Genomic DNA, 10,375 nt, shown 5'->3' on the forward strand with positions numbered 1-10,375 from the left:
CTGTTCCTCTGTGCTGGGCACAGAGGGTGGGATGTACCACATCGAACTTGGCCGGACATGTCTAACCCCAGATGTGCTTCATCTCAGCCCTGAAAATACCTCTGTGAAAGACTGTATCCATCCTTGGACTACACAGAACTAAAAGCCTACAGTACATCCCACTGTGGGGGGCAGTGAGTGAGCAGCTCTGAGGTGCTTAGCTGCCATCCAACACAATTCATTTTGGTACCCAGAGTGGGACATACAGGGCTCAAGATAATAAGATGTTTGACCAGAGTGTGCTAGAGAGAACCTCTTATACCTGTTTAGCTATTGCTGTTCATGATGTTGACTTACTCACCCTTGATGCAGGTTTATTTGTTCCCTTACCCACTCCCTGTCATGCTCGAGAGTAAACGTGACGATTCAAGAGCTTGTTGAAGGCTGAGTTTGTCTTCTGCAGTTTGCTGTGCTGTGTAGCACTTGGTTGTGTTTTGCCTTGGAGAGCTATGATGAAAGCACTGGCTCTGAGCCTAATCTGGTATTTGGGCTCTGCGTTGCTGCTGTCCCAGTACTTTGGGAACCATCTCGTGGAGATAATTAACAATTACACCTTTTCCTCTGAGAGACAGTTTGTGGAGGAAACAATGGCACCTCCCCCTTCACCTCCTGCAGGGTAGTTGCCTTCCACCTTGTTACAATGACTTCAGTATTTTGAACACTCCTGGGTAATCAGAATATTCACATCAGTGTGTCTCAAGAATCTGTATCCAGCTTTTCCTAGGATTGAGTATTTAGGAATATCACACATGAATGTGCCCTGAGGCTGTGTGGTCATGGGTAGCAAGGTATATAGAGCAGTTTTTACCTCTGATGGTGTGGGACCTGACCCCCAAACAAGTGCAGGATCCTGAAAAAGTGACAGTGCATTTGAGAAAATGATGCCCTGGCTGTGCTAAAGGGACACAACTTCTCACATGGTGCTGGGCCTGGCCTAAGCCTGCCAAGAACTGTTCAGCACCCTTAGAGGGCAGAGATGGTCTCTGGGTCTGGAGACACACAAAAAGCACCACGGCTAAGCCAGAGACCAGCCTCTCAACTCTTTACCGCTATAGTCAAGAGGAAACAATGGAGGCAGAAGTCAATTCCCTCAGTCAGGGAGAAAGCTTCTCCCAAGAGGGAGCAGGAGGAGGAAGTGGAGAGGCAGCCTGCTGTGCAGCAGAACAGTCACAAGAATAGGAGGGGAAAGAAATCATGAACAAGCCAGAAATCATCAACTCCTTATCCCTGAGGAAGCTGCAAGATACACACAAAGATTACAGCCTCAGCCTGGTGAGCTAATTATCAGCTGGCTGCTGCAGTGCTGTGGTACTGGAGCCAACAGCCAGGAATTAGAGAGCAAGGAAGCCCAGCAGCTGGGATCCTTCACAAGGGACTGGGGCATCAACAAAAGGACTGGAAAAGGATCAAAAATCAGCAGCCTCTGGAGGCAGCTTGCGCTGAGTGTGAAGGAGAAGTATCCCCTTGAGAAAGATCTTGTAAACTATTAAGGCAAGAGTGGACAACTACTGAGAGTAGTGTCCAGTGTCTGAGGGAATTATTGGTAGAGGTGATCTACAGCAGCCCGGATAACAACCAGGCATCTAAAGACCCGGATGAAATCCAGTGCCTGTGGTCCATGCAGTGAAAGTTTGTATGGAGCACGGTCATTGTATGCCAGCACCTGGTGCTGGTGACTTGGCCAGACATCAAGGCCCCAGCTTTGGGTAGATTGGCCAGTCTGCTCCATCAATTCAAAGAGAATCTCTCTCCCACCCACCCTTGCAGGCCTGTGTCAGCTGGGGAGAGACTGTCCCAACAGTTCCAGCTATTCAAAGACAGTGTGTCTTCCTCCTCCTCCCTACCAGCCACCATCTAGGCTGGCAAGGGAGCTGTGCTCTGCTCAGGGGGAGGGTGCCATGTGCACATTTGTGTGCCACCCTGTGGTTCTGTCTGCATTACCATGAGGAGAGCATGGGGCAGTGGGATGCCTTGAATGTGGAAGCTGGGGTATGTGAATGTGGGTATGTGAGGAATTTGGTGGCCAAAAAAGGCCCATACAGGAGAATTACCACTCTGGTTGCTATTGAGCAGTTCCCCAGAGAGTGCAGGAGGACAGATACTGCCTTTGACCCCAGTGAAGAACTTCTGTTTTGCAGAAAAAGGATCAGGTAATGAATACACCTTCCAGGAACTGAGGGGCCCTGCCTCTGGCCAGGTGGAGGAAAGAGGTTACCAGATTTATTGGACTGCATGGACTTGATGGCCTGGCACACCTGATCAGCTGGCTGTGCTTCTCTTAATGTAACCCTCCATGTGCCTTGCCTTATTGGCGATAAAGAGTGCACACGTGGCCCATATTTGACTTTGTGTTGAGCTTGACAGAAGTTGCTAAAAGATTGAAAAGCTGTTGTCGGTTTAATGGAAACATTAAGGAAGTGTTCTCTGGAGCTGCTGGGGAGTGCTTCTTGCCCCAAGCGGTGCTAAAGAAGCCAGACCAGTGTTCTCAGGGGTACACCTGCTGGTGGGATCTCCCCGTGGCTTTTTCTTCTGAGCAGTATTTGAATTTTCATCAGCACAAAAGGCTAACTCAGGCAACTGTGCCATGCTGCAGATTTGCCAAGGAAGTGGCTTCTGGGTCAGAGCACTGGCTGTTGCTACTCTTGTCAGCTACTACAGTCTCACAGAAGAGTGAGACATCAAACTTTTTTTATTCTTTGTAGTCTTCAAAGTCTTTTACCTGCACAGTGTCTTATGAAAAATAAAGAGCTAAAGCTTTTCAGTCTCTCAAAGCAGTTCAAAGGAAAGAATATTTCCAGTTCTAGAAGTCATCTGTTCTGACGGTCTTTGAATTAAACTATCCTTTTTTTTTCCACCTTTCAGAAACCAATCCCTAAAATGCATTAATTATTTACATAATTAGCATTCACGTGTTTCTCTTTTAGGCTAAGCCTGTTTCTCTAAAGCTAAGAGAAAGTGGCTATTAAGCTAAAATTCTTGCAGCAAATGCTTTTACAATAAACAAAAATATAAAGTACAGAGCTTGCTGTGAGTTGTGAAGGGGAGAAGAGGGTGACAAACAAATTGGCATCAATACACCAAAGCGTCATGCAGTCACCTTTGTCCACCCCTTCATGCACTTGCATTTGTGCGTGACTCTGCCCGCAGCTCCCGGCGTTCCTGCCGTATTCCCAGCCCCTGACAACAGCCGGAGAATGCTCGGGCTCCCCCCTGTGTAGGAGATCCCTTCTCTGCAGTTCGTGAAGTTCACTTTAATTCATGCCTATTTGCAAAATGCTTTTGTCAGTGTGCATCTCTTGGGGAAAAGCAACCTTTTTCTCCAAAACAGAAAGAGCAACAAGGTGGTTTACCTACTACACTGGAAAGCAGTGTTCTACCGACTTCACATGGTGAAATTGCAAGTCCGTCTGCAGGAGAAAAGAGGGATCGTATAATACAAGAACATTCCTCTTGGCTAATGGTGACAGGCAGGTGTCCCACTCATAACTAGAAAAGTAGTTCTCAGATTTATCTGGTTTTTAAGAAATTTCTATATAAAATTCCATTTGAGGCATATTTTGATATATTGTGTAGGAAAATTACAATTTTGCAGCAACATTATAAAAAGTCTTACTTTGAAATTTCCTTCTTTACCCTACTCCACTTTGTCTTCTTCCCTTTACCCCTTGCCCCAAATATCAAAGACTGAAAATACTCTGCTTTATTATTCGAGCAACGCTCATCATTTTTTTTTGTTTTAAAATTGTACACAAAAGTATTTTACTTGCAACAAAAACAATATCTTAAAACTAGACTTTTTTTATGCCTTCAATGACTACAGCAAATGACTGGCCTTGACTGCAAAGTTCAAATTTTAGCAGTTATTAAATGTCAAATTATAAAAATTAAATGTTAAGCAGAAGCCATTAGAAAAATCTAAACCAAGTTCCAATAGATTAGATTATTTTTTTTCCCCCAGAAAAGAATATGAACATTTATTTTGAAAAGCTTTACTCTCTGCAGAGGAGCATGATGTTTTTTCTATGTGACCAGCTTATCTGAAACACAGTGTGGTTAGGAAATGAGGCATTTTTCCCTCTTGGCTAGTTTTGATGAAAGCTCTCCAAGTTGCACATTGTGTCTGAACATTTCTTCATTCATAGCATGTGCCCATCGAAAACTGTTTTCTGTTTGCAGCATTTCAGCTGTACTATTTATAAGCTCGTTGAACAATGCTACTAGAGGCTGTAAAAGGTGTGTATTTCATATGCAAATCACTAGCAATAATTTTCTACAATTACACTTAGTTGCTTGCATCATTATTTTCATAAAAAATGGGTTTAGCAGGAGAACATTACAGAAAAAATGTCTGTATTAGTAAGATTTATTTTTAATCAAACAATTTTATTTATATCCAAAGTATAAAAACTGTGAATGTCCCTACGTCTGCTCACATGCTGCAAGACCACAAGCAATATACACGGCTTTTAGATGTAATATGCTAAGATATCTTTGCAGAAAAATAAACAGGGTTTAAACATCTAGTATTTCTTACAGATGACTGCTGCTGCTAAAAGTGATCACATTACTAATGATTAGAAGTATTTCTTACACAAACTTTTATAAAAAGTAATTGCTTTCAATCACATTCTATTGTAGTAATAACCACTAAGTGGCTGGTTTTTTTCTTCTTGTAAACCCAGGTCCCCACAACTACAGTTTTTATTAAAAATTCGGTCCAGATTGAATTTTCACCAATTTCAAAGGGAAATTCCTGTTGGATAAAATGCATTGACCTTTTAAATTCACGATTGTTCTCAAAGTCACTACTGTAGGGTATGACTAGGTTATATTAGATGGGTTATAACTAGATGAATTAAGGCATCGAGTAGCCATGAGGCAGAGATTCATGTTAGGACAAACTCAGAAGGGAAGATTCCCATCCATCCAAAGAGCAAGGTTCAGGAGTAGCTTCCCGGCAGTAGCGAGTGCAAAGACTGAGAAGGGAGGATCCCTAGCTGCTTCTAAGACACTGACTTTTTTTTTATGAAAAGGACTGTTTAACACATGGCCATGACAGAAGCAGTTGGAACTCAAAAAACCTCAAAAAGCTGTTTCAGTTTCAGGACCTGAAACAAAGAGGATTCCTACAATCTGAATATTGCTACTTTGATTGAAGAAAAAAGTAAGTTTACAGACAAAAAAAAAAAAAAAAAAAAAAAAAAAAAAAAAAGCAGCTAAATCATCCACCTGAGTTCTCAAAGAAACCTAGTTTTCTACATTGCTTCAAAATTTTTTTCTAATATTGTTGCAAACATTTGAACTTACATATTTTAGTGCAGTATGAGTCTATGCAACTGGTCCAAAATATTCTTTCTCCATACAATGGGCAAGATATGGAACTGAGCGTTAAGCACACAAAGGAGAGTGTGCTGTTTGCTCGTGACTGGGAGATGTGGACGTCTTTGAGAGAATGGACTTTCCAGGCTGTATTTACCTCTTCTGGATGTAAAACAGAACTTGGCAAACAGACCTTTATGGGATAAATGTTTGATTGTTCAGAGTTAGTTATGGTGTCGATAATAGGATGACTGTGCATTAAGTGAGCATTACTTCTTTTTAAATGCAAAGCTGGGAAAGAGCGCACAATGGCGAAGTTCTTGGCTGAATTAACATAGAGTAAAGGGAACTGCGATTTCATTGCCAAGAGATTAAAAGAGGCTTATGCTTCCAAGACTGAAGTTGCTCAGATTTGTCAGTTTTTAAACAGTTATGGATGCAACTGATGTCTAAGTAAACTGCTGCAGCACAGAAGGAGAATTTAGGTTGTTCACTGGGTTGAGTTACTCTGTTCTTGAAGCTCCTTTACATTTCTGCTGTACTCTTCCACTGCAGCTTCAATATGATTTTTATTTTAAGCTTTTATATAAAATTCTTCTTCCTTTAGTGCTCAAGTGTTACATATCTGCTGTCTTGCCAATACACTCTGGTGCTACTTCAGGCTAGAAAAGGGTTTTCTTATAATGAGTGTTCATTTTTTTGAAACTTTTTCTCTGAGAGCTAAACTCTAAGATTTCCAACCCACACGCACTTGGAGATGAGCTGACTTGTTTTTAAAATCCAAAGATGCCATTTATATTCTCTGTTTTGATATCCTTGATTCAGCAAGCAACACAATTATGATGCTTCTTGCCCATCTCTGTGAAGTCTAGCTAAACAGCAAATTTTGAAGTTTCCAGTGGCATCTATCATTGTATCTAAGAACAAGAAGCAGTGTTGCTGTAAAATTTAAAGAAATGCAGAATATCATGTAACAATTCTGTTTCTTGAGAAAAAAAAAAGGCAATTATATTAACTGGCACTCCCAAGTAGAGTAGTATTTTGCTGGCAGAACCCTCCAACACTGCTTGCAGCCACAAGAAGTTTAAAAATATAAATAAAGTTCAGGTGTCTGCCACTGTTCATTTCTGCCTGAGTCACAGCAATGTATGGATATTGCCCGCAGCATGTTACTTGTTCAGTATTGTCGCCTGTGGGCCAGCAGAAGTTCCAGATATTCCTGTGCAATGTGTCCATACACGTCCATGTCCTTTCAGTCTGACTGGCAGTGAAGAGCACGAAGTTATACAAAGTTTGTTATCAAGTTGCCTTATTTGCCATTTTATAAACGTTGAATTGCAGAACACATTTTACTGGAAATCAGATGAGTTAATTGGACCGATTTTTTAATGGTGCCTTTCAGACCCTTTTAATTCAAGGCAGAGGATTTTGGAACATGCATTCTTTCTTTTTTTTTTTTTTTCCCCCATAATATATTCAGTCTCTTTGAAGTTTATTTATATCAAATACAGACCTAAATAATTTAAGGTGAATTCCAAGCTGCCTAATTTAAGTATCTGCCCGATCTGGGTAAGTCAGTGCCTGACTCCTGCCACCGCTGGAGTTCCGAGACCAGCCGGGCACCCATGGGGCCGGGCCAGCCTCCCTGACGTCCCTCTAGAGGGCAATCCTGCCCGTTCCATCCAGCCCAGCTGAGCCCGAGCCAGCCCGGAGGAACCCGCAGTAAATGTGAGACTCCATCCACTTGGCTGTCCCCAGTGACAAGCACCCTTCCAGCAAAGGCTGGAACCACACTCAGGTTGAGAAATTGCACTGTATTCCAGAAAGCAGCCACTTGGCTCTGGGCTGCCTTGCAAGAGGGGGCACTTCCCCTGCCTGCTGCACGCACACTGTGGCCAGCAACACGGGAATCACTGAAAGTCAGCCCAAGAGCAGCAGAAAGAAAAGGTTACTGGTGTGGGCTTGTCTTTTTGCACAGGGGGTTTGTTTTCCGATTAGAGTCTTAACATAAAATGTATATAAGTTTCAGGGAACTGGCTCCACACCCCACTGTTTCTCGTCTGCTTTCCTTCCAGACTCCATGGCTCTTGCGTCTGGCTGCAAGGTGGCCTAGTTTCAAGATGTGGTGAAGTGATAGACGATGTACTGGTACCATAGCAATACCTTTTACAGAATGAAACTCCCAAAATTAGTTCCTGCTGAAAGTGCTTTTGACATCTCATGCCACATCTCTGCCTACTGAGTGCTGTAGGCTATTGCAAAGATCTACAAGAAAGCCTTGCTGAATGTTTCGAGTTGGATTCTTGCTTGTCCTAAATGTTTGTAGTGCAGGAAGCAAAAAGGTTTCTAAATTTAGGATCATTCTTCTGGTTCTTGTCGTCGTACCAAGCACCAACACACTGAGCTGTTCTGAATCCCAGCTCAGGGATGAGCCCTGGCAGCTCTTCCATCTCCCTGCCAGCCACCGTGGTTCCTCTCCCTTGCCCAGGGGAATCTCCAGCCGACTAGATCCTTTGAACTAACTCAGAGAAGGCATCCTCTGCGGAAGGCTGGCACCTTGGAGTATCTACAAGTGAAGGTCTAAGGAGCTGCCACAGTCCACCCTTCGAGGACTCCATACAAGTGCAAACAGTGCTTTCAGCTTCCCTGGGGTTCTGAGCACATCGGTGTTGGTGGCATGACTGAAGTCTCACTGCAGTTTGGTCAAGTCAGTAATGGCCCATTGTATTCGAGAGCAATGGTGATCTTTTTACTGAAGAGTTTTCTTGCTAGAGCACCACTACTCCCCTCCCCGGTGACCTGGAATTTTTCAGAGATTGCCGCAGTGTCACAGAGTGGCTTTTGAGCCAAAGGCACAAAGTGGGGGAAAGATGAACATTTGAATAAATGACGTGTATAGCACAAGTTCAAATGGTGAAAAGAAATGTGGCTTGTCTGGCTGGGAAGCCAATCTAAGCTTGCTACCTGCATTGCCTGGAGACAACTTGGCTCGCTCCCTTTCCATTGAATACTGTTATTGCAACAATATGCTCGTGCTACTTTATGCTTAGCTGAGGCCCTTCAGGTCTCCTCCTGGGCTTGAGTCCCTAGTAGCTACAATGCCTCAGGCCAGCACTATAGAGCAGAAATGAGGTGGAGTTCAAACTGGCAAGTATTTTCTCAAGGGCTCTGAAATTGAGTTTGGGATTCCACTGGCTTGCTCTTGCCTTATGGTTGCCTTTCCTCAGTCCCACTAAGTAAAGCATTCAAATAAAATCCAACTGAGATCTAGCACTACTTAGCAGCTGGGCCAGGTGTTAAAACACGGTACCCTTTAAGAAAAGCCTCAATTATCCTTGCAATAAAGGGAGGGGGCAAATCATACTGTAAACTTCCGTGCTCATAGTGCTAACAGGCTCAGAAAAGGTAGCGGGAAGTGCTCTTTATCTCCAAAGAGAGAATGATGCGCTAACTGCAGAACACTTGTTAATAAAATGTATCCTTCCTTGGAGTGATTCATCCGAGGAGTTACAATGCTGGTAGTTCCCGCTTTTAAGGGCTCCTTTGAACAGCTGTCTATCAACAGCAATGATAAAAGGAGCAGTCAAAGTTAAAATCAACAAACTATTATCTGTTAAAATTATTCATGGACTGTGACACTGTAAACACACCAAAAGTCCCAAATGCCAAATTTAGAAGAGCGACATAAGTGGAAGAACAAAATTTTAGAGAACTGCTTCTAAAGAAAGCGCCAAAAATCTGAAATGGTGAGGATTTTTTATTTTAAGAGGCACTCTTTGTATTGTTCAGTTCTGAGGAAACAGCATGTGATTAGGAAAGTGCTGAGCTATTTATGGGGCAGAAGATTTATCTGAGATTTTTCCCGGTTATTTCTCAGTTGACTTATGTGTTTTTGTATTGCTTTTTAATTAAAAAAAAAAAAAAAGTTTGAGATAACAAACGAAAGGTTTATTAATCTGTTACATTCATAGCACTGCTCGAGTTCTACCTTCACATTTACTTGCCACTTGCCTGGTGTGCATTTGCCGTGTAACTTCTATCGGATACATCCTTCACGCTGCACAGAATCCATCATCATGGCAGTATCAGCCCGCACCTACTTATTTTATAATAAACACCTTTTATAAACATCTTTAGGCTGAACTTCTTTTACTCTGGGGAAAAAAAAAAAAACCAACTACAATATAATTAGAGCACTTGGCTGTGTACTTTTGTGAACAGCAAAATTAATCTATTTATTAGGAACGGCAGCACTGGCCGAGTTTATTGTGTAAGTAAAACATTTCACGCAAAGCTGCCAAGTTCCAAAGGTATGTTACATATAGCCAAAAAATATAACTGCCATAACTGGCCATAGGTTACAAAACCAGATTTCGCTCGCCCACATTTTTTAAAATTTTTTAATCTTTGGGAAACAGTTTGGTTTTCTACAAGCTGTTAGTCGAAAGGGCACGTATGATTTGGCAGACTAATGTAATGTCTTATATGCTCCTGTCAATTTCAGGGAAGATAAAATCTACAAGGATACTTAATTAAAAAAGAATGCAATGTCTGTTTTATAAATCACTGCTGCCATCTGCCCCCCAAACGCAGAGCATGGAAGCGGTCTCGTGTTTAACCAGCGTGGGAAAAAGACTGGATCTGAATTAAACCAACTTACTGAAATAACTTTTTTTTTTAAGTACAGGCTAACGCGGCACCAAACATCGGCGTTTGCTACTCGGCGCTGAGCACAGAAACCCGCCTTAAGGTCACATAAAGGCGGGCGGGCAGCGCTCCCACGGGTGCCGCCAGCTCCGGGCAGCGCCGGGGGCCGGAGCCTCCCGGGCCGGGCCGGGGCTGCGTGCGGGTGTCACAGCCCGCGTGTGCGAGGAGCTCTCGGTGCGTCCCCCAGCTCCGCCCGCAGGGCTGCCCCGGGGTGACCCACGGGCACGCCGGCTCGGGGACGGATTTACGGGATCCACAACCGATGCGCCCGCGGCCGGGGTCTTGGGAACTGCCGGGCGGTCCCTCCGCC

Source organism: Coloeus monedula (assembly GCF_965178545.1).
Source record: "Coloeus monedula genome assembly, chromosome: 2".
Lineage (NCBI taxonomy): Eukaryota > Metazoa > Chordata > Aves > Passeriformes > Corvidae > Coloeus > Coloeus monedula.